This window comes from Bufo bufo, chromosome 2 (genome assembly GCF_905171765.1).
Source record: "Bufo bufo chromosome 2, aBufBuf1.1, whole genome shotgun sequence".
In the NCBI taxonomy this organism is placed as follows: Eukaryota; Metazoa; Chordata; class Amphibia; order Anura; family Bufonidae; genus Bufo; species Bufo bufo.
This window is the reverse complement of record NC_053390.1, coordinates 246,233,200-246,259,525: the sequence shown is the minus strand read 5'-3', so window position 1 is coordinate 246,259,525 and position 26,326 is coordinate 246,233,200. Positions and strand designations below refer to the sequence as shown.

At 47.5% G+C, this 26,326-nt stretch overlaps 1 protein-coding gene and 1 pseudogene across 2 annotated transcripts in view; one reads left to right on the top strand and one right to left on the bottom strand.

Annotated features, from left to right (window-relative positions):
* Nucleotides 1–26,326, top strand: part of COMT (catechol-O-methyltransferase) — a 150,353-nt gene that overhangs the window by 75,008 nt on the left and 49,019 nt on the right. Inside the window, exon 1 of one of the 2 annotated variants that reach the window (XM_040416323.1) lies at nucleotides 19,445–19,492. The exons of the other annotated variant lie outside the window; for it this stretch is intronic. The gene's annotated coding sequence lies outside the window, so the exon portion shown is untranslated. Of the gene's footprint in view, nucleotides 1–19,444; nucleotides 19,493–26,326 lie in introns of those variants that run through there. 2 annotated transcript variants of the gene reach the window in all.
* LOC120992972 lies at nucleotides 1,004–1,097 on the bottom strand (annotated as a pseudogene).

Below are 26,326 nucleotides of genomic sequence, written 5' to 3'. Positions count from 1 at the left end.
TGGGTGGGGTCCCTCACCACGGTGCAGAAACGCTTCAGGTAGGTGACGATATCCTTGCCTGGGATGTGTGGGTTCCGCATGGCGACGGTCACTCTCCTTTCTTCTCTCTGGACTGGGCAGCTGCCCACGAAGCGTCGGAAAGGGGAGTCCGGTTGTGCTGCTTTCACCATCTCCCAGTACCTCTTGCAGATGGCCACGGAGGCAAAGATGATCCAGAACATCCCAGCGGAGAGGGAATGGATGCTCGTCACCTCCGGATTGGCGAATCCCTGGTCCAGAACCATCTTCTTGCCAAACACATCCTGGCTCATGTCCAATGCTCTCTCGTCCACTTCCTTTAGCTTCAGGACGACGGTCTGCCTCATCCATGGCTCCAAGGGTGGGGAGCCGGGGCTGGGCTTCTGGCCTTCCTGTTGCTTCGGGGGAACGGGCGCTGCCGGATCAGTAGCCGATGAAGTGGAGGCTGAAGGGACCTGGAGGGCCTCTTCCTTGGCCTTTCTTCCTTCTGTAGCATTCTTCTTGTTCTTTGTCTTGGGAGGCTTGAAGGTTGAGGCCATGGCTTCTTTCTTCTTCCTGCCTTCCTCTCCCTGGAAAATCTTCGCAAAGCGTCCCTTTTGCCACGTGGGGCGGGGCTATGCAGATTTCTTCTTGCTGGGCGGCGCTTCTTCCGGGGAAGGTCTTCGCCGAGCTTCTTTTCCTCATCAGGGTCCCCCGAGGCCGGAGTCTTCAGGCCGGATTCTTCAGTCCTCATCGTCGGGGTTCCTCATCGAGTCTTCGCAAAGTCTTCTCCTTGATCGCAGTCGGAGAAAATCTTCCAGTGGTCGTCTTCAGCTGTCGAGATCCAAGTAAGCACTGTCTAACGTCGTACACCAAGACTATTAAGCCACAGGCCAAGAGGAGGTCGTAGACCAGAGCACTCTTATTCCCTGGGGAATAGTCCTACACCCAATAGCAGCAGTGAGCTGAAGCTGAATTTAATCAACGATGCTCAAAGGCAGAGTGCAGGGGGTACCCACAAGGACCTGGGCCGGCAAGTCAAGGCACACTGATAAGAAAAGATACTACACTTGATCTTAGCCAAAAGGCCGAGAAGCGCATTTCACTTCATCCCAACGGACAGGAAACAACTGGACAAGGTAAAGGGGAGGAGGTTTTTAAACCTTTTTTTCTCCACGTTGTTTCCTGTCCCTGGGAGGCCGGGTACCCTCCTGCTTAGTGGCGTTGGGGAGGTGTATGGGAAAAAAAAGTTATGGGGGTCAGTATATAAAAATGCAAAGAAAGTTTTTCAAAGTTTTTATTTTTTTAAGTATTAAAAAACATGGAAAACTATACAATTGTAGTATCACTGTAATCATACTGACCCGTAGAAAGAAGTCCTATATGTGATTGGAAAAATAAAAAAGTTATGGCTCTGGGAAGATAGGAAGTACCAAGCAAAAACAAATTGGGAAATTGCTGCAGCATGAATAAGCTACAAATACAGTATGTTCTCACCGTGTTTGCATGGGTTTCCTCCCACACTCCTAAAATTACGAAAATCTACGAAATTTACTCTAGTGTGTGTGGGAGTCAAGCACCTATATGGCAGTCACTGACTTCCCAGGGGAGTGATTAGTCACTGTAACAGAACACCTAGCACCCCGACCGGGTACCTCCGTTGATAGCTGCTCCTAGTGCTTCCCGAGGACTCCAAGCACTCCACTTGATACCGTAAGTGCTGCAGACCCCACGAACCGCCGAAGCTTGGTGGAGGTCTCGCCGTCTCCTACCCACCCTAGACCTACGACAAGGCTCCAGGCTCCAGTGGGTGAACCTCTCCTAAATGCAGAGACAGGAACCAGGAACAAGCTCTTACAAGAGCTTATACTCAGGGGAGTATTATGATATAGCAATCCCCAAGAGTGTAATTATCCCATCCCCCAAACATGATCCAAGACTTCATAAAGGGGTAAAGCAGGAACTCTTTAATGGGTTATTTTTCAGCCTTTTATGCAGGTCTCCTAGCAATGGACACTCCCCCTGGGGCCCTTGTAAAAGACTGTGACAGTTTATATTTTAGCCAATCACATGCATTTACAGTATTGAAACCCTCCCAGCAATTGTACACAAAATCCCCTTCCCTCTGTCTGTAACGCAGTCAACAAAATACAATGAGCATTGTCTGAGACGCAATTAACTAACACACTGGCATTGTCTGAGACGCAATCCACAAAATACAATTACCAAACGTAATGGGCTAACTTAATCACTACCAGACAGAAAACACACATTTTTCCCAACACACAGAAAACACCTCAAAACCCCACACATCCCCATAATGTATACATCCATGGATAGCTCTGATCTGGGTGAACAACATATCCAAAAATCACCCAGATCCGAGCAGGGGTTCCCGAATTCCATGGAAGTCACATTTGGCCGGCCGCAAGCATGGCTTTCCTGCCCAAAACAATTCCACAGATTTAAGCTGTGCGGCCGGTCTGTCTTCTCCTTCAAAGTTAGTATGGGCCATAATCCTGGGGCAGGAGGCTGGCAAACAGCCCCCTCCAAAACACCATGGCGAGGTTAGTTTCGCCACAGTCACTCACTGCAGTTTCCTAATCATTGCACAGTCATCTGCACCTGAAATACGCCTAATATGGGCATATTTCAGTATAATAAATGACCCCCTTTCTGCATATTTTATGTGCCATGTTGTGCACATAGGGGGACATTTATTAAGACCGGCAAATTATATGCTGGTCTTAATCTCTCTGCCCTGCCGGTGGATGTGGCAAAGTTATGTGGAGGTGGAGGTGCAGGCCTTTACATAACTTTGGCTCTTGCTTCCTCCGGCCGTGCAACATGCTTTAAACTATGCCCGCTCCCTTGCTGGCGTAGTTTAAGGCTGTTTTCCATGCCATAAACTGGCATGGAAAATAATGGGTGGAGGTGTCGGGATTTTGAGCTAGGCACTTGTTGACATATAGCACCCCTGATCACAACTCCCCTCCCCGGCACCAATCACTCGAGCAAGTATATTAAAGTAGATCTCTCAGGGGTCCTTAGGCCTAAGGCCTACACGAGGCTTCTGGAGACTGGGAAACGGTACGTTTTTTAAGCCGATCTTAGTCTTCTCCAGGAGCTCCGGTTAACTGTATAGGATAAATTAGAGCGATATCCAATTACCCTCAAACCCCAATCCTACCCTTTACCTCTTATCTTCCCTATATCCCTCCCTAGAAATTTAGATTCCTTGATTTATCTGGCCAACACTGGGGCCTGGGATTGTAGTGGGATATCTGTCTGTGATTGTAAACTATGCGGTGGGTGAGCATCTTATACAAGACACAAATGGCTGACATACTGCTCACTACTTTGAATGTAAATGGTATGAACTCCCCTAATAAAAGGGTTCAACTGGCAATCACACTATGTAAACTTAAGTCCCAAATAATCTTCCTACAGGAAACCCATTTCAAACAAGGGAGAATCCCGAAGTTACCCCTACACCCATTTAGGCAATGGTACCATGGCTGTCAGTCACCCTTCTTCTGCGTGCAAAGGTGTAGCCATAAGATTCCATCATACAGTACCTTTCATACTTCACCAACAACTATCAGACGCAGAGGGAAGAGTCCCGCTTTTAAAAAGGGAAATAGCCTCCAAAAAAAAAAAAACACTTTTGCTAATCTATATGCCCCTAACGCCTCCATGGTGACCTGGCTCCTTAAGGCCCTGGACACCCTGGGGGCGTTTGAAGAGGGTCCAGTGGTGTTGGGAACAGACCTTAACTTAGCACTCAACCCGCTCACCGACTCTTTGTCAGGCAAATCCCATATTTCACAAAAACACCTGAGTAAGCTGCACAAGAAATTACAGGAACTGAATCTCGCTGATGTCTGGAGACACCTCAATCCTACTACGAAAGATTATTTACTTTACTCTAACCCACATGCATCCTTTCATAGACTGGATTATATTTTAATATCTACATCTCTCCTACAGCTATGCAACATGTCTAAGATTGGATCTATCATGATCTCGAACCATGCCCCTTGTGTGGTGTCTCTCACCCTGACCTCCCTGCCCCGCAGAAACTGGAGACTAAATGAATCATTGCTATACAACCTCAGATACTGCGAGTAGATCAAAGATACTATATCCTCCTATTTCTCCACTAACATTACACCTGACTGTAAGTTCCCGATTGTATGGGAGAGTTTTATTCAGACCTACATAACCTAAACAAAGGAAGAGAGCAAGAAGACATAATTAATAGATCTGATCTCTCATTACAGTTCTTAAACTCCCTTGACCTAACCTCACTCTCACCAGAGATGGGAGCTCATCTGATCAGACAAGTCACACAGAAAGAAGTGCGAGATGGAATCCACAGCTTTGCACCAGGAAAGAGCCTGGGGCCGGATGGCTTTCCGCTAGTTTACTACAAAAAGTTCCAGGAAGTTTTAACCCATCATCTCATGGAGCTATGCAGGAATCATGTGTCATACTCATACCCAAGGAAGGAAAGGACCCGTTAAGCTGTGGGCAGGCCGATTTCATTATTGCACATTGACCTAAAAATATTGGCAAAAATTTTGGCCATGAGGTTGAGCTCTGTCCTAACGATGCTCATAGGTTGCGAACAGTCCGGTTTCGTGAAAGGCAGAGAGGGAAGAGACAATGCCCACAGCATTTTTTACTCCATCCATGTGGCTCAAAATAGGAAACTCCCCCTAGTTTTCTTGAGTATCGATGCTAAAAAAGCATTCGATAGGGTCAACTGGTCTTTTATGAGGTTAGCACTCCACCGATTCAACATACCTGACACATTTGTGCAAGCAATCTTTTCGCTATATGAACAGCCGCATGCCAAGCTACGAATAAATGGGACAATGTCCACGACCTTTGAGATCCCAAATGGAACGAGGCAGGGATACCCCCTATCTCCATCCCTCTTTGTTATGGTGGCAGAAACGCTAATACAATCAATTCGCCAAGATCCTCTAATTATGGGCATCCAGTATGATGAGAGAGACCTTAAAGGGAACCTGTCACCAGTTTTATGGTGTCCTAACTAAGGGCAACATAAATAAGTGACTGATTCTCTAAGCAAAATGCTGGATCACTTTCTTTAATTGACCCAGTCAATCTGCCAACATCTTGTATTGAAAAGCTCCAGCTGATAATGATGAGTCCTGAATATTCATGAGCTCCTGAATCTCCCCGCCCACCTGCTGCTGATTGACAGTTTTTTTCCATATGAATCAGCAGCAGGTGGGCAGGGGAGTGGCTGTAGCTCTAAATTAAATAAGCGCTGGACTCAAATCAGCTCATTAGCATGCGGCATCTTTGTGTGTGTATTATGAGGTAACCATCTGTCACACCAGTAAGTGAATACATCTAAGGTACTTTTTAGTAGTTAATGATTGTATATAATTAGTTAGATTATAATCAAATATCCACATGACAGGTTCCCTTTAAGTGCACAGCATTTGCTGATGACCTGATGTTCCTAGTCACCAACCCAGAGACAATAAACAATAAACTGAAAGCCTTTAGTGCACTTTCTGACTTTAAAGTTAATACCACAAAATCGGAACTGTTAAATATCACACTGTCTAGGGAGGAACTCATACGACTGAGCAAGATCTCACCTTTTCCAGTATCGAAAAGACCATTGTCATATTTGGGTATAAAGATACCAGGGGACCTTCAAGACCTCTATACTGTAAACCATGGTCCCTTACTAGAGAATGTTAAGGAGATCTTAAGAAAATATGACATCCCATTTGTAGGTATTATAATGTTTGCTGTCATATTAGAGGTTTTATAGTTATATGTCATAGTGTAACATATTCCGGTGTGATTTACATGTATACAGTGGGTATTTATGTATTTGTATTACAAGGCCAGCAGCCATGTTGGGGGTAATGGATTTATGAATTAGTTAAAGGCTGCATAGAGAGCCGAGCTGTCTGCCTCGGACCTGGGAAACAGCAAACTGCCCCCCAGGTGACAGTTAGCACAGAGATATTAACGAGGATGGGCTGTTTGCTGGTCACACCTCAGGACAGGGGGCTGCAGACTCTCCAGCGCCTTGTGTCATGATCTCGACTAATTGTCTGCTGAGGCATGGCATCCCACTCTTATTGAAGAGTGGCCCTCAGGTCATTGAGATTTTGAGGTACAGAGTTACGAGCTTCTCCACAATGACTGGACTAATGATGTAATTCAAGTAGTATGTGCTTGTCACTGTACAATTCACTAAGTGTAGGGCGGTTCTGTATTGACTAGACACACCTGCCCACACTGTAACACCACCACCACCAAAGGCTCGTCTGTGGCTGATTCATACCGCTCTCCCTGACATCTCCAACATTGTTGGTGGCCATCATTTCTGCTCACTGTGAATCGACTTTATCAGTGAACAGCACTGAGGCCCACTGGTCCGTCGTCTAGCCTATATGCTTACTGGTCCATGCAAGATGATGGTCTGACATGACACTTTGGTGCCTCTCACCTCCCTTAAATGTGCCTGGAGTTTTGTGGCATTCATCATCCGGTTCTGCAAGGCATTCTTCACAATGAAGTGGTCATCAGTGTGGGATGTGGCCAAAGGACGTGCACGTCTATGCCTTTCTGTGACTCTTCATCTTTAATATAACATAAACAAGGACAGGTGCACTCTGCAGTCTTATTAACCTCATATTGGTGTAAAATTTAGAGATTAGCCAACATATCCTACTTGGAGGACATGTCTGAGCCCGAGCACTGCGCCAAGATTTCTCAAGTAGCTCGGGATCTAACGCTAAACCTACCTGGGCCGTATGGGCAATACCAGGAGCCAGTGGGCGAATTACAGGAGCGCAAGGTCTGACTCACAGCAATCTCCCTGTAACCTCCAGCATGTGACCATGCATACAGTGGGAGGAGGCAGAGAGCTCTGAGCCCCACCCAAGACTGGCTGATATAGCCCGGGTCTCACATGTGCACCAGAATGCTGCCTGTGGATGGAAATAAAGGCACATTCAGACTAGGAGTTTCTACACCTCCAAAAAATTCAATATACAAACTACAGATTGGTGTAGTATTAAAGAGCAGAAAGTGCTCAACCACATATGCAGTGGTGTATCTATACCGGGGAGGCAGATCCTGCACTTGTGGTCCGCTGCTAATGGCAATCCCCAGCAAAAATGCATAGAATGGAGGATGCCTGCAGCGGACCACAAGTACCACAATGGACATCCTACACACGATAGCAAATGTGTGGATGTGATAAACAGTAAAACTACTATAACAAAAACAAGGACAGGTGCACTCTGCGGTCTTACTAACCCTCATATTGGTGTAAAATTGAGAAATTAGCCAACATATCCTACTTGGAGGACATGTCTGAGCCCGAGCACCACGCCAAGGTTTCTCAAGTAGCTTGGGAACTAACGCTAAGCAGCGGACCACAAGTGCAGGATCTGCCCCCCCCCCCCCCCCCCCGGTATAGATGCACCACTGCATATGGGGTTGAGCACTTCCTGCTCTTTAATACCACGCCAATCTGTAGACTCTTCATCTTTGTTGCAGCCTGCTGATGACACTCTGAAGAACTCTGGAATATCAAACCAAACATAAAACTATGAAATAACAAATCAGACATTTCCTTGTTTGGACACATTTCTAGCCATGGAACGATTCTTAACAGCTTCATTGGCGTCCTTGCTGCTGCTGAGACTGGTTGACTCTTTGAAAGCACCTGCACAATGGATGACCACCGCCACAAAAGGTGCATTCATGTTTGTATCTGCAATTTGATAAACTCTTAAATTGAGCCTCATTAAATGTGAAACAAACCCCTTTTTTCAAAGAACCCTGAAGACCAGTCAACTGTTTAGTATGAACCGACCTTTGTGGTAACATTAAGTTGAGCAATAGACCCACATCTTTACAACCCCATGTCAAAGATGGATGAACCACCAGCTTTAGTCTGAAAATCTCCTCCTAAGATAGCCATGCCACACCACCAAAATAGAGGTTAGCCTCCAGAATAATGTCTACATACTGAAAAAGTCCACTGCATTTTTCTGGGAAAGTTTCACCAAGAACTACAACAAATATGCAAAAAGCCTGTAACTAGCTTTTGAAAGACTTTGCACCACATAAAGTGACATATGTCAGATATGCAAAAAAATGGCCTGGTCCTTAAGGTTAAAAATGGCAGGGTCCTGAAGGGGTTAAACAGGACCATAATAAAAGTTATATTTTAACAAATAAATAATAGGCCAAAAACAGAACTTTATAGCCTTTAGCTATTGGTTATTAAGATCCACATATGTACTCATTTCGACAAATATGCTCCTTTATAGGCAGCCAAATGAACACATAACAGTGATAATTTGCAACCCAAAGCTTCCTTCATACAGGCCTCTGCCAGCCTAGAATTATTTTACAAAGAACATTAGAAGTAGTAAAGCTGCAAGGCAGAAAAGACTGCAAGAAAGAAAACCAAATTTGTCCCTGCTAGTCAGGGCCGGCGCTTCCATAGAGGCAAGGGGGGCAATTGCCCCCGAGTCCTTAGGGGCCCCCCCGCGCCGCCCCGCAACTAACTATAGGCAGGACAGTCAGTCAGTGTCAAACGGAGATGAGCGCTTCCATTGTGGAAGCGCTCATCTCCAGTCATCTGTATCGCCGTCCTCAGGACAGCGATACAGATTACTGTGCTGAGGCAGGGGAGGAAGAGGTGTGTCCCTTCCTCTGATAGGCTGCAGGCACTAGGCCGACAGCCTATCAGAGGCCGGCGCAGGCGCCGCATGAGCCCTGAGCCGTACAGCGCTGCCAAGGAGGTAAGTATAAGTGTTTTTTTTTGTTTTTTTTGTCAATACTGGTGGCTACTGGCACATGTTGATGGGGGGGGGGGGCTATGGCTACTGGGACATGATGGGGGGGCCCTGGCTACTGGGACATGATAGGGGGGGCCCTATGGCTACTGGCACATGATGGGGGGGCTCTGGCTACTGGGACATGATAGGGGGGTCCTGGATACTGGGACATGATAGGGGGGGCCTATGGCTACTGGCACATGATGGGGGGGGCCCTATGGCTACTGGCACATGATGGGGGGCCTATGGCTATTGGCACATGTTGATGGGGGGCTCAGGCTACTGGCACATGATAGGGGGGTCTATGGCTACTGGCACATGATGGGGGGGCGCCTATGGCTACTGGCACATGATATAGGGGGGTTCTGGCTACTGGCACATGATATAGGGGGGCTCTGGCTACTGGCACATGATATAGGGGGGCTCTGGCTACTGGGACATGATAGGGGGCCCTGGCTACTGGTACATGATAGGGGGGCCTATGGCTACTAGCACATGATGGGAGGGGCCCTATGGCTACTGGCACATGATGGGGGGGGGGGATCTAGCTACTGGGACATGATGGGGGGATCTGGCTATTGGGACATGATAGTGGGGCCCTATGGCTACTGGCACATGATGGGGGCCCTATGGCTACTGGCACATGATGGTGGGGGGCTCTGGCTACTGAGACATGATAAGGGGGCCCTGGCTACTGGGACATGATAGGGGGGCCCTATGGCTACTGGCACATGATGGGGGGGGCTCTGGCTACTGGGACATGATGGGGGGCCCTGGCTACTGGGACATGATAGGGGGGCCCTATGGCTACTGGCATATGTTGATGGGGGGCTCAGGCTACTGGCACATGATAGGGGGGCCTATGGCTACTGGCACATGATGGGGGGGCGCCTATGGCTACTGGCACATGATATAGGGGGGCTCTGGCTACTGGCACATGATATAGGGGGGCTCTGGCTACTGGGACATGATAGGGGGGCCCTGGCTACTGGGACATGATAGGGGCGGCCTATGGCTACTGGCACATAATGGGGGGGGCCCTATGGCTACTGGCACATGATATGGGGGGCTCTTGTTACTGACACATGATGGTGGGGGGGGCTCTTATTACTGGCACATGATTGGGGGGCATCTATGAGGGCACGTTTTACTGGCACATTATTGGGGGACATCTATGGGGGCACTTATTACCGGCACATTGGGGGCACTTCTTACTGGCACATTATTGGGTGGCACTGTGGGGGCACTTCTAACTGGCACATGATTGGGGGCACTTCTTACTGGCACATTATTGGTGGGCACTATAGGGGCATTTACTGAGGCCACAAAGAACGGTTATTTTATATGGGGGCTCTGTGATGGGGCATTTTATACTGGAACACATTATTGTGTGTACTATGGGGAACGTGGGAGAGGAGTACTATGGGGTCATCTATGGGGGCATTGAGAAGGGGTATTTTATACTTACAAATTATGGGGGACACTGAGGGCATCTACTGGGGCACTATATATGGGGCATTTTATACTGTTACATTATGGGGGGCACTAGGAGGGAGGGGGGAGAGGAGCACTATGGGGGCATTTACTGGGGGCACTATATAGGGGTATTTTATACTGGCACATTATGGGAGCACTATGGGGACATTAGCTCAACTGGGGGCATTACAAGGGGGTATTTTTTGCACTGTCACATTATAAGGAGAATTATTTCTACTGGGGGGGGGGATTATGGTGGGCTTTATTACTCCCCCATGGTATGAACCCCTAGTAGCAGCACCAGCCTCTCCCTGCTCTGCTATCCCTCTGCCCATTCTCCAAATCCTTATTATGAAATCTTTCTCATTAGGATAAAACACAACATCAGCTCCGCCGAGCCCGCGGCCAAGTGTTGAAGTAGCGTCCGAGATCCTCAAGGGCCAAGCCAAGTAATTATAAGTTTTCATATGAAATATGTTTGTTATACACATATACACACCTAAAGAATTATTAGGAACACCTGTTCTATTTTTCATTAATGAAATTATATAGTCAACCAATCACATGGCAGTTGCTTCAATGCATTTAGGGGTGTGGTCCTGGTCAAGACAATCTCCTGAACTCCAAACTGAATGTCAGAATGGGAAAGAAAGGTAATTTAAGCAATTTTGAGCGTGGCATGGTTGTTGGTGCCAGACGGGCCGGTCTGAGTATTTCACAATCTGCTCAGTTACTGGGATTTTCATGCACAACCATTTCTAGGGTTTACAAAGAATGTGAAAAGGGAAAAACATCCAGTATGCGGCAGTCCTGTGGGCAAAAATGCCTTGTGGATGCTAGAGGTCAGAGGAGAATGGGCCGACTGATTCAAGCTGATAGAAGAGCAACGTTGTCTGAAATAACCACTCGTTACAACCGAGGTATGCAGCAAAGCATTTGTGAAGCCACAACACGCACAACCTTGAGGCGGATGGGCTACAACAGCAGAAGACCCCACCGGGTACCACTCATCTCCACTACAAATAGGAAAAAGAGGCTACAATTTGCACAAGCTCACCAAAATTGGACTGTTGAAGACTGGAAAAATGTTGCCTGGTCTGATGAGTCTCGATTTCTGTTGAGACATTCAAATGGTAGAGTCCGAATTTGGCGTAAACAGAATGAGAACATGTATCCATCCTCTGATGGCTACTTCCAGCAGGATAATGCACCATGTCACAAAGCTCGAATCATTTCAAATTGGTTTCTTGAACTTGACAATGAGTTCACTGTACTAAAATGGCCCCCACAGTCACAAGATCTCAACCCAATAGAGCATCTTTGGGATGTGGTGGAACGGGAGCTTCGTGCCCTTGATGTGCATCCCTCAAATCTCCATCAACTGCAAGATGCTATCCTATCAATATGGGCCAACATTTCTAAAGAATGCTATCAGCACCTTGTTGAATCAATGCCACGTAGAATTAAGACAGTTCTGAAGGCAAAAGGGGGTCCATTAGTATGGTGTTCCTAATAATTCTTTAGGTGAGTGTAGCATACACCGTGCCCCACAATATACAGTTTCTTCTGTAAAAGTCATCAAGTGTCATGGAGGGGGGGCCTTATTGTTTTTCGCCCCAAGGCCCCATTTCACCTAGAACTGGCCCTGCTGCTAGTTACCCAAGCAGTTTTGGGTGAACAGCTGCAGATTGTCTCAGTCTGAGAAGAGTCTCATCACATCAGACAACAAAATACTGTACAGATACAGATCAACAGGGTCCTTTTCCACATTGGGGCGCTCCAGACACTTCTGTTCCTCAACTGGTACTGCAGCCTGCATCCGCTACTAGGTTGCGCCCTGTAGGAACATCTTCTCTGCCGTTTGCTGTATGGTGATGGGCAATAAAACACCCTTCAGAGAGCCCCCCATTCTCCTGGACAGCATTGCCAGAATCTTTCAATGCTTACTGCCTAGACGTGATCTCACAGCTCCGCTCTGTAAGGGGTCGACTTCCATAAGTTCAGGTATCTTATTACCTCTGCTGGCCGCCGGCGCTGCACAAATGGTTCCTTCCACTGGCAACGCTCCACCTCTTCTATAGGTCTGCAGGAAACATGTCAGCAAAAGGTGCGGCAGCCGATGTGACGGCTCTCCAGGCATCTTCTTAGCCATTATACACCACTGCTACTCTCCTCTTACCGAATCAGGTCCCTCAGCAGCTCTTCCATCACACATCTCTTTTTTCAGTCTTTCATCTTCTGTGGCTTGACCATGGCAAGCTGCTCAATATAAAGTCCATCTTGCCACCATTAAATCCAAGAAGAGGAAGTCTACAAAATCTGCCCGGAGATAAAAATCTTCAACCGCTCACGTGACAGTGCAGTTTACCAATCCACAGGCAAGGTAAGCACCATAATTATCACTAAACAGGGGGTAGCCAAAGAGAGGGAGAGAGGAGAACCACAACAACCATAAAAACTGGACATACACTGCTCAAAAAAATAAAGGGAACACTTAAACAACACAATGTAACTCCAAGTCAATCACACTTCTGTGAAATCAAACTGTCCACTTAGGAACCAACACTGAGTGACAATCAATTTCACATGCTGTTGTGCAAATGGGATAGACAACAGGTGGAAATTATAGGCAATTAGCAAGACACTCCCAATAAAGGAGTAGTTCTGCAGGTGGTGACAACAGACCACTTCTCAGTTCCTATGCTTCCTGGCTGATGTTTTGGTCACTTTTGAATGCTGGCGGTGCTTTTACTCTAGTGGTAGCATGAGACGGAGTCTACAACCCACACAAGTGGCTCAGGTAGTGCAGCTTATCCAGGATGGCAGATCAATGCGAGCTGTGGCAAGAAGGTTTGCTGTGTCTGTCAGCGTAGTGTCCAGAGCATGGAGGCGCTACCAGGAGACAGGCCAGTACATCAGGAGACGTGGAGGAGGCCGTAGGAGGGCAACAACCCAGCAGCAGGACAGCTACCTCCGCCTTTGTGCAAGGAGGAACAGGAGGAGCACTGCCAGAGCCCTGCAAAATGACCTCCAGCAGGCCACAAATGTGCATGTGTCTGCTCCATGAGGGTGATATGAGGGCCCGACGTCCACAGGTGGGGGTTGTGCTTACAGCCCAACACCGTGCAGGACGTTTGGCATTTGCCAGAGAACACCAAGATTGACAAATTCGCCACTGGCGCCCTGTGCTCTTCACAGATGAAAGCAGGTTCACACTGAGAACATGTGACAGATGTGACAGAGTCTGGAGACGCCGTGGAGAACGTTCTGCTGCCTGCAACATCCTCCAGCATGACCGGTTTGGCATTGGGTCAGTAATGGTGTGGGGTGGCATTTCTTTGGAGAGCCGCACAGCCCTCCATGTGCTCGCCAGAGGTAGCCTGACTGCCATTAGGTACCGAGATGAGATCCTCAGACCCCTTGTGAGACCATATGCTGGTGCGGTTGGCCCTGGGTTCCTCCTAATGCAAGACAATGCTAGACCTCATGTGGCTGGAGTATGTCAGCAGTTCCTGCAAGACGAAGGCATTGATGCTATGGACTGGCCCGCCCGTTCCCCAGACCTGAATCCAATTGAGCACATCTGGGACATCATGTCTCGCACTATCCACCAACGTCACGTTGCACCACAGACTGTCCAGGAGTTGGCAGATGCTTTAGTCCAGGTCTGGGAGGAGATTCCTCAGGAGACCGTCCGCCACCTCATCAGGAGCATGCACAGGCGTTGTAGGGAGGTCATACAGGCACATGGAGGCCACACACACTACTGAGCCTCATTTTGACTTGTTTTAAGGACATTACATCAAAGTTGGATCAGCCTGTAGTGTGTTTATCCACTTTAATTTTGAGTGTGACTCCAAATCCAGACCTCCATGGGTTGAAAAATTTGATTTCCATTTTTTTATTTTTGTGTGATTTTGTTGTCAGCACATTCAACTATGTAAAGAACAAAGTATTTCAGAAGAATATTTAATTAACTCAGATCTAGGATGTGTTATTTTTGTGTTCCCTTTATTTTTTTGAGCAGTGTATGTCACTCAACATAGGGGGTTGTGTGACCATGTGTCCTCCAAGCTAGAACGCTCTGGGGGCATCTTGCAGTTTACTAGGCGTCTAATGGAGCTGAACAAACACGTGATACTATCTGTGAGCTGCATATGGGAGATCTTTTAGCCCGTCACCTGCAGGTCCCCACGCCCCCACCCCTGTACCTCAGATCCCGCAAACCACATCACGCGGTCTCTCTGAGGGTTTTGGCGCTGGTCACAGTGCCAGGTGAATGCGCTCAATTACTATAGACTGGGCCTTTTATTGGCCTACCAAGTCTGTAAACAGCTCCATCGCCACCTTGTGAAGCGTTTCTGCAGCCCCCTTACTCGCGCTTGAATATGTGGTTTACAACTCAGCGAACTCTGAACAGGTGGGCCTGAGAGCCATGCAACACTTTTAATTGTGAAAATAAATTAAAGAAAGTACCATGAGGTCTTCTGAAGCGTGAGTAGTATCCTTCTCATCTAACAACAAATATTCAAAATGTTACATGGCTGAAATGTATATGAAGTTTGAGTATCTGAGTCAAAGTGAGAATCTAAGTCAGCCAGAAGTGGAAAACACATGGGAGTACCCTGATTAATTAGATTGAAGACAGAGCCAGGATCGGCGTCCGACCCCCCACTCCTTTTATTGTTTTCTACAATTGTCGTAGTGTTGACTATTGCGGATTTGGTTTCCCATCGGTTTATTGCTTAGTTTATTGGTTCTGCCTGCTCCCGGTGACCGCATGTGTTCAGAGCGTCTCGCGGCGCAGGCACAGGTAAGGACTTACCTCTGCATCGCCGGACTTGGGAGTGAAGATGGCAGATCGCATGTGTTCTTCGGCGAACACTGCGAACTGGCCATCACTGGTTATGAGTTTGCCATTATGATATTGATTACAATAAAGTTTATGATTAGTTATACATGATCTTTATTGAGTATTTATTAATATGCGTAACCATAGATTATGAAGCTTCTGTTAGGCTACTTTCACACTGGCGTTTCTGGGTCCGCTTGTGAGATCCGTTTCAGGGCTTATTTATTTTACAGTCTACGATACCCTTCACTTGTAGAGGCAATTTTACTATATTTACAGTTAGTCAAATGACTATTGGTTGCCTACTCTTGACAAGTGCATTTATTATTCTCGGCTTGTTTAAATAAAATGTAACTTTTATTGGTGATTTTTAAATAATTAGTGAATACTTTATCCTAACCTGCTATATTTTAAAACTTTGATCAGTCGACCTATAGCGTGATATATATATATTTATTCCTTGGTGTTCTCTGCTTATGTTGAAGTGACAGTTTTAGGGCTCTTTCACACCTGCGTTCTTGTCTTCCGGCATAGAGTTCAGTCGTCGGGGCTCTATGCCGGAAGAATCCTGATCAGGATTATCCTAATGCATTCTGAATGGAGAGTAATCCGTTCAGGATGCATCAGGATGTCTTCAGTTCCGGTACGGAACGTTTGTTGGCCGGAGAAAATACCGCAGCATGCTGCGCTTTTTGCTCCGGCCAAAAATCCGGAACACTTGCCGCAAGGCCGGATCCGGAATTAATGCCCATTGGAAGGCATTGATCCGGATCCGGCCTTAAGCTAAACGTCGTTTCGGCGCATTGCCGGAGCCGACATTTAGCTTTTTCAGAGTGGTTACCATGGCTGCCGGGACGCTAAAGTCCTGACAGCCATGGTAAGTGTAGTGGGGAGCGGGGGAGCAGTGTACTTACCGTCCGTGCGGCTCCCCGGGCGCTCCAGAGTGACGTCAGGGCGCCCCAAGCGCATGGATCACGTGATCGCATGGATCACGTCATCCATGCGCATGGGGCGCTCTGACGTCATTCTGGAGCGCCCCGGGAGCCGCACGGACTGTAAGTATACTGCTCCCCCGCTCCCCACTACTACTATGGCAACCAGGACCTTAATAGCGTCCTGGGTGCCATAGTAACACTGAAAGCATTTGGAAGACGGTTCCGTCTTCAAATGCTTTCAGTACACTTGCGTTTTTCCGGATCCGGCAGGCACCTCCGGCAACGGAAGTGCATGCCGGATCCCAACAACGCAAGTGTGAAAGAGGCCTTAAATGGCTACTTGTCTGTCTCTGTGTATACTCTTGGAGCTATAGTGGTAGCACATTGGTCACTTCACTGCCTGCTAGTTTCTTCTGGGCTTACTAGCTATTTTTGCTACATTTGGTGCTACTTTGTAGCTGACGGCTGTTGATGCGCTACGCTGGCTGAGGTCTATTGGCTTTCATAGCCCCGTTCACCTTATCTATTTGTTCGCTGCTGGCGGGGCATACATTTCATAGCCCCGTTCACCTTATCTATTTGTTCGCTGCTGGCGGCGCATACATTCGTTATCCTGCCTCACAGCTACTCGGTAGCTAGCACGCTGTACTACGATCGGCTGTGATCTAAAAATCTAACTACTGCCCCCCGACATGTTTCGCCATATACATGGCGTCTTCAGGGGATCGGGCAGTCTTCAGGGGATCGGACTGCCCGGGATACCACGGACCGCTCACGGCCGTGTGCATTCGGCCTTAAAGGGAACCTGTCACCTGGATTTGGGGTATAGAGCTGAGGACATGGGCTGCTAGATGGCCGCTAGCACATCCACAATATCCAGTCCCCATAGCTCTCTGTGCTTTTATTGTGTATAAAAACCGATTTGATACATATGTAAATTAACCTGAAATGAGTCAGAGCTTGAAAATATGACTCTTCTCTGGTCACACAAGTAAGGCCTCTTTCACACTTGCGTTGTCCGGATCCGTCGTGCACTCCATTTGCCGGAGGTGCCCGCCGGATCCGTAACACCGCAAGTGAACTGAAAGCATTTGAAGACGGATCCGTCTTCAAAATGCGTTCAGTGTTACTATGGCACCCAGGACGCTATTAAAGTCCTGGCTGCCATAGTAGTAATGGGGAGCGGGGGAGCAGTATACTTACCGTCCGTGCGGCTCCCGGGACGCTCCAGAATGACGTCAGAGCGCCCCATGCGCATGGATGACGTGATCCATGCGATCACGTCATCCATGCGCGTGGGGCGCCCTGACGTCACTCTGAAGCGCCCCGGGAGCCGCACGGACGGTAAGTATACTGCTTTCCCGCTCCCCACTACACTTTACCATGGCAAACAGGACTTTAGCGTCCTGGCAGCCATGGTAACCATTCAGAAAAAGCTAAACGTCGGATCCGGTAATGCGCCGAAACGACGTTTAGCTTAATGCCGGATCCGGATCAATGCCTTTCAATGGGCATTAATTCCGGATCCGGTCTTGCGGCAAGTGTTCAGGATTTTTGACCGGAGCAAAAAGCGCAGCATGCTGCGGTATTTTCTCCGGCCAAAAAACGTTCCGTTCCGGAACTGAAGACATCCTGATGCATCCTGAACGGATTTCTCTCCATTCAGAATGCATTAGGATAAAACTGATCAGGATTCTTCCGGCATAGAGCCCCGACGACGGAACTCTATGCCGAAAGACAATAACGCAGGTGTGAAAGAGCCCTTAGATATGACTCTTTTATGTTAATTTGCATATGTATCAAATCAGTTTTTTTCACAATAAAAGCACACAGAGCTATGGGGACTGGATATTGCGGATGTGCTAGCGGCCATCCAGCAACCCATGTCCTCAGCTCTATACCCAAAATCCAGGTGACAGGTTCCCTTTAAATGGATATGTTTGATGGATGCCCCAGAGCTCCTGTTACGTCACTGCCCACATATGGACAGTTGTTAAAGGGTCTCCCCCAGGACAAAAACAGATTGATCACTGTACTGAAAGCACTCCCACTAAAATTTGTATTCTTTGACCTGTTAGAACGGTACATGATATAAACTGTAGTGAAGATAATCTTCTTACCAGTGACTGTATTTGTAATTTATAACCTCCCTTCTGAGTCTTAGTTGTGTCCTGTGACCAGCACTCTGATCTCTAACAGACAGAGGACGGAAGGTCAGTTACTTCTCTATTCCTTCCAATGAGACTGACATTGAGACTTCCATAGGAATACAGACAATCTGCAAAGATGCTGTATTATTTGAAGTCAGAGTGTTGGTCACATGACACAGCTAAGGATCAGAAGGGGGGGGGGGGGGGTAACTCACAAATGCAGGCACTGGTAAGAGGATTACCTACAGTACACTACAGTTCACGGTACATCATGTACCTTTCTAAGAGGTCAGAGAATAAAATTGCTTCTTTAAAATGAAAACCCTGCCGTGTTCTGTCAGAAAACCTTACCTTGTCAGATTCCCTTACCCCACGTGACTTCTGTGGGCAAGCACAGTACCACGGCTTGGGTAAGGTAAAATTACAGTGAGCGTTGACTCATGGACGCGCGCACGGACACCGCGCGTGCGCTCTCAGGGTTAAGGAGATCTGATGATCTTTTGTCTTGTTAAATCTCCTTACCCTCACACTGCGCACGCGCGGATTGTATAATCTCCTTACCCTCACTATACAGCGCGCAGCGCGCTTCAGATTCATTGCTGGCTGGCTTCGATCAGGATCAGGTCGGTCTCTCCATGCTCCCAGCACAAGCCAGCCAGCAATGAATCTGAAGCACGCTGTGTAGTGAGGGTAAGGAGATTTTACAATCTGCACGTGCGCGTCCATGAGTCAACGCTCACTGTAATTTTACCTTACCCATGCCCTGGTACTGCGCTTGCGCGGAGGCACCATGCCGTGGTACTGCGCTTGCGCGGAGGCGCACACCCCTGTCACCTGGGGTAAGGGAATCTGACCAGGTAAGGTTTTTTGACAGAACACCAGCAAGGAGAGGAGCGATCTGCTGTTCTCCTGCTGGATAGTCTATGAGGATTTGTATCTCCTCTGTCCTCCTACTGTTGCAAACTGAGTGTCTGGTACCGTATATCAACATGTGGACGGATGCTCAGACGGCAGCAATAAGATATAAATCATCATGGCCCTAAGAACTGTGTTTTTGAGGGGGAGTTAGAACTTGGACGTTGTTGAGCAGCTCATGAAAGCTGCAGAACTGCCTGAGGAAAGCATCTAGGGGGAGGGGACTAATGACGAGGCTCGTCATGTGACTCCTCCGCTCTGTGCAAAATGCATTGGCCTGCAAGAGTATTCACTTCCTGCTGCTGATGGGTAAGACTGCAAGGGAGGGGGCAGGGTGTCTGGGCAAGGTGTGCAGAGGGCTAAGTCACAGGTATATGCCCGGAGTGCTCCTAGTGTGCCCCTCTGATGGAAGGCTCAGCTGCGTATCTAAACCGTTCAGACGTGCTGACGTACTGTATCATTTCCCTTCAGAGCATGTACAGCAGCATTCTCCCACTTGTGGCAAACTTCCGGCATGCTGTAGAGAGAGCAATGGGTGTGATTGCTGGGAGTCCGGCTTACCTTACATTGTACAGTGTTTGTGCTTTGTACCACAGTTGAGCCCCGTTCATTTGAATGGGAAAGAGCTGTGTTTAACCCCTTAAAGGGCTTCTGTCACCCCCCAAAAGTCATTTTTCATTTTTGGGCTAATTAAAATCCTTACAGTGCGATTATTCAATATATAGTGCTCTTACCTTTTTCTGTGGCTTAGTTTCTTTAAAAACCGCACTTTTATAATATGTTAATTACCTCGCTACCAGCAAGTAGGGCGGTTGCTTGCTGGTAGCCGCCGCATCCTCCTTTCAAAAAAACGTCCCCTCCTTCTGTTAATTGACAGGGCCAGCGAGCGCTCTCCTCGCGCCTGCGCCGTACCAATCTTCAGTCGGCGCAGGCGCACTGAGAGGAGGACGCTCGCTCGGCTGCTCCTTCCTCAGTGCGCCTGCGCCGGGTGTAGATGTGACGTCATCGGCACAGGCGCACTGAGGAAGGAGCGGCCGAGCGAGCGTCCTCCTCTCAGTGCGCCTGCGCCGACTGAAGACCGGTACGGCGCAGGCGCGAGATTTGGAACGCAGACAGGGCCAGCCGGAGGAGGAGAGCGCTCGCTGGCCCTGTCAATCAACAGGAGGAGGGGACGTTTTTTTGAAAGGAGGATGCGGCGGCTACCAGCAAGCAACCGCCCTACTTGCTGGTAGCGAGGTAATTAACTTATTATAAAAGTGCAGTTTTTAAAGAAACTTAGCCACAGAAAAAGGTAAGAGCACTATATATTGAATAATCGCACTATAAGGATTTTAATTAGCCCAAAAAATGACTTTTGGGGGTGACAGTTTTGCAAATCTGACCAGTGTCACTTTATGTGGTGATAACATTAAAACGCTTTGACTTATCCAGGCCATTCTGAGATAGTTTTCTCGTCACATATAGTACTTCATGACACTGGTAAAATGCAGTAAAACATTTTTTAGTTTTATTTATGAAAAAAAATACCAAATTTACCCAAAATGTGCAAATTTCCAAGTTTAATTTCTCTACTTCTATAATACATAGTAATACCTCCAAAAATAGTTATTACTTTACATTCCCCATATGTCTACTTCATGTTTGGATCATTTTGGGAATGACATTTTATTTTTTGGGGACGTTACAAGGCTTAGAAGTTTAGAAGCAAATATTGAAATTTTTCAAAAACCCACTTTTTAAAGGGGTTATCCGAGTTAATAAAAAAAAAACACTTAAAATCCATCAGGATATACATATAATTTGGTTAAGCTTGATTTCATCCAGTTACAACCCATATTTGCACCTTTTCATGGTTCTGTCATTGCTTTGTTTACATGCTGAGGGGGCGTATAACAACAAAGCCTGAGCTCTGCCTCATGAATATTTCTGGGCGTGAACAACCTGACCTTCCCCGCCCCCTGCTCTGCACTTTGCATAAAAATAAATGAATACACACACAGGGCAGAAGATCTTCCTGTCACATTGCAGCTGTACAGTGTAAGGCTACTTTCACACGAGCGTTCGGAGCGGATCCGTCTGATGTTCCATCAGACGGATCCGCTCCTATAATGCAGACGTTTGCATCCGTCTGCATTATAACTTAGAAAATTTTCTAAGTCTGAAAGTTGTCTGAGCGGATCCGTTCAGACTTTACATTGTAAGTCAATGGGGAACGGATCCGCTTGAAGATTGAGCCATATTGTGTCATCTTCAAGCGGATCCGTCCCCATTGACTTACATTGTAAGTCTGGACGGATCCGCTGCAAGCAGCGTTCAGGTGTCCGCTCACTGAGCGGAGCGGAGGCTGAACGCTGGCAGGCGGATGCATTCTCAGTGGATCCGCCTCCACTGAGAATGCATTAGGGCTGGACGGATGCGTTCGGGGCCGCTTGTGAGCCCCTTCAACCGGAGCTCACGAGCGGACACCCGAACGCTCGTGTGAAAGTAGCCTAAGTTATGTTATTTTACATACATTTCTTTCATGTTTGGTTTTGTTTCTAGTCTAAAAATTTTCTTTCTGTTATTACAGTATATCAAGGAGGACGTATTTGCACTAATTCCAAATTCCGTCACCATAGAAAATGAATGGGTCCGCACCCTTTCCGCAAAATTGCAGAACAAATGCGGACCCATTTGCGGATGTGTGAATGGAGCCTAAGGGTACTTTCACACTAGAGGCAGGATCGATCCAACAGGCTGTTCACCCTGTCGGATCCGGCCAGCCGCTATTTTGCCGTGCCGCTGGACTGCCGCTCTGTCCCCATTGACTATAAAGGGGACGGTGGTGGAGCTATGGCGCAGCACGGCAGTGCACAGCGAGTGGCCACTTGACTAAAAGTCCTGGATTTTTTTATGGTACTTTCACACTAGCGTTAGTGTGATCCGGCAGGCAGTTCCATCGTCGGAGCTGCCCGCCGGATCCGCCGATCAGTGTGACAACTGACAGCATTTGTAGACGGATCCAGGTGCGGATCCGTCTAGAAATGCATTGCAATAACGGATCCGTCTATCCGCTTGCCATGTCGATGGATGGATCCCTCTGTCAGTCTTTTTCACAGTTTTCATGTTCTGCGCATGCGCAGACCGGAAGGGCGGATCCGTCCTTCAGTTGTTTTGCAACGCCGGATCCGCAAGGCAGCTCCGTCGTCAGAGCTGCGTGCCTGCTGGATGCGCCGATCAGTGTGACAAGTGACAGCATTTGTAGACGGATCCAGGTGCGGATCCGTCTAGAAATGAATTGCAATAACGGATCCGTCCAGCGGCACCGTCAAATAGCGGCAGGGCGGATCCGACAGGGTGAAATGCCTGTCGGATACGTCCTGCCGCTAGTGTGAAAATATCATTAGCATTATCTGTATCTAAGCAATATCTATATTATTCAAATATATATTCAATATGGATATTGCTTAGATAAATCCATATATTGGTGGCAGATAAGGATTTTATATAGCTGAATAATGATGATGATGATAATAATAATGATGGCCAATAATTTATTTATATTTCCCAGGGGGTGTTCAATGTGTACTAGTGGGGGGGAGGGGGGGCAGGGCTGTAATAATGATCCCCAGATGCAGAGGGGAACGTTTACAAACTGCCACCTCTAGCCCCAGTGAATGCAGGAGGGACAAACATACCCTGTGCTGCTGGAGATCACCTCTGGTTTGTACTGCCTCGATCGCATAGCAGAGCTGAGGCAGTGACAAGAGCTGGAGGGGGGAGGGCACCAGAAGCTCTGACGTTCCGTTTACACAGCCTGGACACTCCCTCAAGCAGAGAGAAGCTTGTAAACGGGACGTCAGTGCTACTGACGTCAGGTGTAACATGACCCTGAACTGAACTGGCCAAACAGTGATAGATAGGTGATGAAAGTGATTTTAAGAATCTTTCACTGGTCTACAATAAATGCAATTAGAATAGATTTATTTAAGTCGGATAACCCCTTTAAGGACCAGTTCAGGTCCTTTGTGAGGCTTACATACTAGAAACCACCCCAAAATGACCCCATTCTAGAAACTATTCCCCTCAAGTTATCCAAAACAGATTTTACAAATGTCGTTAACCCTTTAGGTGTTCCACAAGGGTTAATGGCAAATGGAGATAAAATTTCAGAATTTCGATTTTATTTTTTATTTTTTTTGGGCAAATTTTCAATTTTAATCCATTTTTCCAGTAACAAAGCAAGGGTTAACAGCCAAATAAAACTTAATATTTATTGCCCTGATTCTGTAGTTTGCAAAACACCCCATATGTGGCCTTAAACTACTGTACGGGCACACGGTAGGGCGCAGAGGGAAAGGTGCGCCTTGTGGTTTTTGGAAGGCAGATTTTGCTGGACTGGTTTATTTACACCATGTCCCATTTGAAGCCCCCCTGATGCACCCCTAGAGTAGAAACTCCATAAAAGTGACCCCATCTAAGAAACTACCCCCCTTAAGGTATTCAAAACTGATTTTACAAACATCGTTAACCCTTTAGGTGTTCCACAAGAGTTATTGGCAAATGGAGATGAAACTTAAGAGTTAAAATTTTTGGGCAAATTTTCCATTTTAATCCATAAAAGTGACCCTATTTTGGAAACTACGGGATAAGGTGGCAGTTTTGTTGGGACTATTTTTAGGGTACATATGATTTTTGGTTGCTCTATATTACATTTTTGTGAGGCAAGGTTACCAAAAATAGAAATTCTGAAATTTCATCTCCATTTGCCATAAACTGTTGAACACCTAAAGGGTTAATAAAGTTTGTAAAATCAGTTTTGAATACCTTGAGGGGTGTAGTTTCTTAGATGGGATCACTTTTATGGAGTTTCTACTCTAGGGGTGCAACAGGGTTCTTCAAATGAGACATGGTGCCCAAAAAAAGGCCATCAAAATCTGCCTTCCATAAACCATACGGCGTTCCTGTCCTTCTGCGCCCTGCCGTTTGGTCATACAGCAGTTTACGACCACATGTGGGGTGTTTCTGTAAACTGCAGAATCAGGTTAATAAATATTAAGTTTTGTTTGGCTGTTAACCCTTGCTTTATTACTGTAAAAAATGGATTAAAATGGAAAATATGCCAAAAAATAGCTGTTTTGGCACGTTTTTTTTGTTAGTTTTTTTTACCGTGTTCATCTGAGAGTTAGGTCATGGGGTATTTTTATAGAGCAGATTCTTATGGACGTGGCGATACCTAATAGGTCTACTTTTTTAAATTTATTTAGGTTTTACACTAAATTATCCTTTTATAAACAAAAAGTAGTGTGGGCCACAGGGTCCCTTGCATGGCGGTCCCCTTGCTCCACCTGGCGGCGTCTCCGCCGCCTTGGGGGCTCATCATCATCGCTAGATGATGAGGAGAACGCGGATGACAAAAGGAAAGTGGGGTCATCCTCGTCCTCACTGGGACTCTTGGACTCGGAGGCAAGCTGGGCGTATGCCTCCTCGGCCGAGAACATCCGGCGGGCCATAGGGGAGTGCGTGTGTGGAAATCTTTATTTAGTGTGCGTGTGTGTGGGGGCACGGGTGTTCACGTACTTATCCCTAAAACTAGCAGAAAAAAAAAAATTATTTTTGGTGGGCAAACGCCTTTTTGATTGCTTGCTGTTGTACTTTTACTGATGTAAGGTAATAAAAAAATGGTTTATTTAGCACAGTTTTTATTTTTTATTTTTTACGGTGTTCATCTGAGGGGTTAGGTCATGTTTTCTGTTTTATAGAGCCGGTCGATACGGTCGCGGTTATACCCAATATTGTCATGGTCTTACCTTCTTGCTGTTCTCCTTCGTTTGACATGTGCTGGCGGCCATCTTGGTTTCTGGGTTTCTTGTAGCCTTCCACCCTGCGGCTCCTCCTTCCCACTGGGAGGAGCTGGATGCCTAGCTCATATATATAGGAGGTCTGTGGCTTCAGTTCCTTGCTTGGTCCTCTTGTGTTCACATGCTTCTAAGACGGCTGCTGCTTCTGGTTCCTGATCCTGGCTTCGTCTGACTACCCTGCTGGTTCCTGATCCTGGCTTCGTCTGACTACCCTGCTGGTTCCTGATCCTGGCTTCGTCTAACTACCCTGCTGGTTCCTGATCCTGGCTTCGTCTGACTACCCTGCTGGTTCCTGATCCTGGCTTCGTCTGACTACCCCTCTGGTTCCTGACCTCTGGCTTCGCAAAGACTCTGCTCGGTTTCACCATCCGTTTGGACTTTTGCTTTACAGCTTTATTTTCAATAAAGCCTTCTTATTTTCTCTTATCTCTTGTTGTACGTCTGGTTCATGGTTCCGTGACACTAGGACCAAGCCATGACTTCTGACGGTACAGGGCCATCCTCGCTACCCACGCTGGTTGCCAGACTTGATCAGCAGGATCACCTGTTGGGTCGGTTCGCTGTGGCGTTGCAAACCCTGCTTGAACGCACGGCTCATTTCGCTCCCGTTGCCGATGGGTCGGTTGTCGCTCCTGGGCTCGCTCCTACTGCCGCTCCGGTTGTTGCGCCAGAGTCTACCCCGACACCTGTTGTTGCGCCTGCGGTGTTTCGGGGTATGACCGGTTCTGCCCCTCTTCCACGGCGCTTTGGGGGAGAGCCAACTCAGTGCCGAGGTTTCCTTAACCAGGTGGGCATTTATTTCGAGTTGCTGCCACATGCCTTTCCTACTGAGAGATCAAAGGTGGGCTTCTTGATCTCGCTGCTCTCGGACAAGGCCTTGGCCTGGGCCAGCCCTTTATGGGAGAACAACAATCCGGTGGTTGCCGAGTTTTCCGGTTTTGTTGCTTCTCTTCGGAAGGTATTCGATGTGCCGGCTCGTGCTGCCTCTGCTGCGAAGCTCCTTATGTCCATCAGACAGGGTTCACGATCCGTAGCTGAATACGCCATTGAGTTTCGTACCCTGGCAGCAGAGGTGGGCTGGAATAATGAGGCTCTGGTCGCTGCTTTCTCTCATGGTCTCTCGGATGCCTTGAAGGATGAGGTTGCAGCTAAGGACCTACCAGTTGAGCTCGAGTCTCTTATTTCTTTCCTGATTTTGATTGACACCAGACTCAGGGAGAGACCTTCCTTTAAGGAGAACCTGCGGAGGTCTTCTAACAGATTGGTGCCTACGTTTGCTGTCCCACCCGTGCCTCCCTCTCCT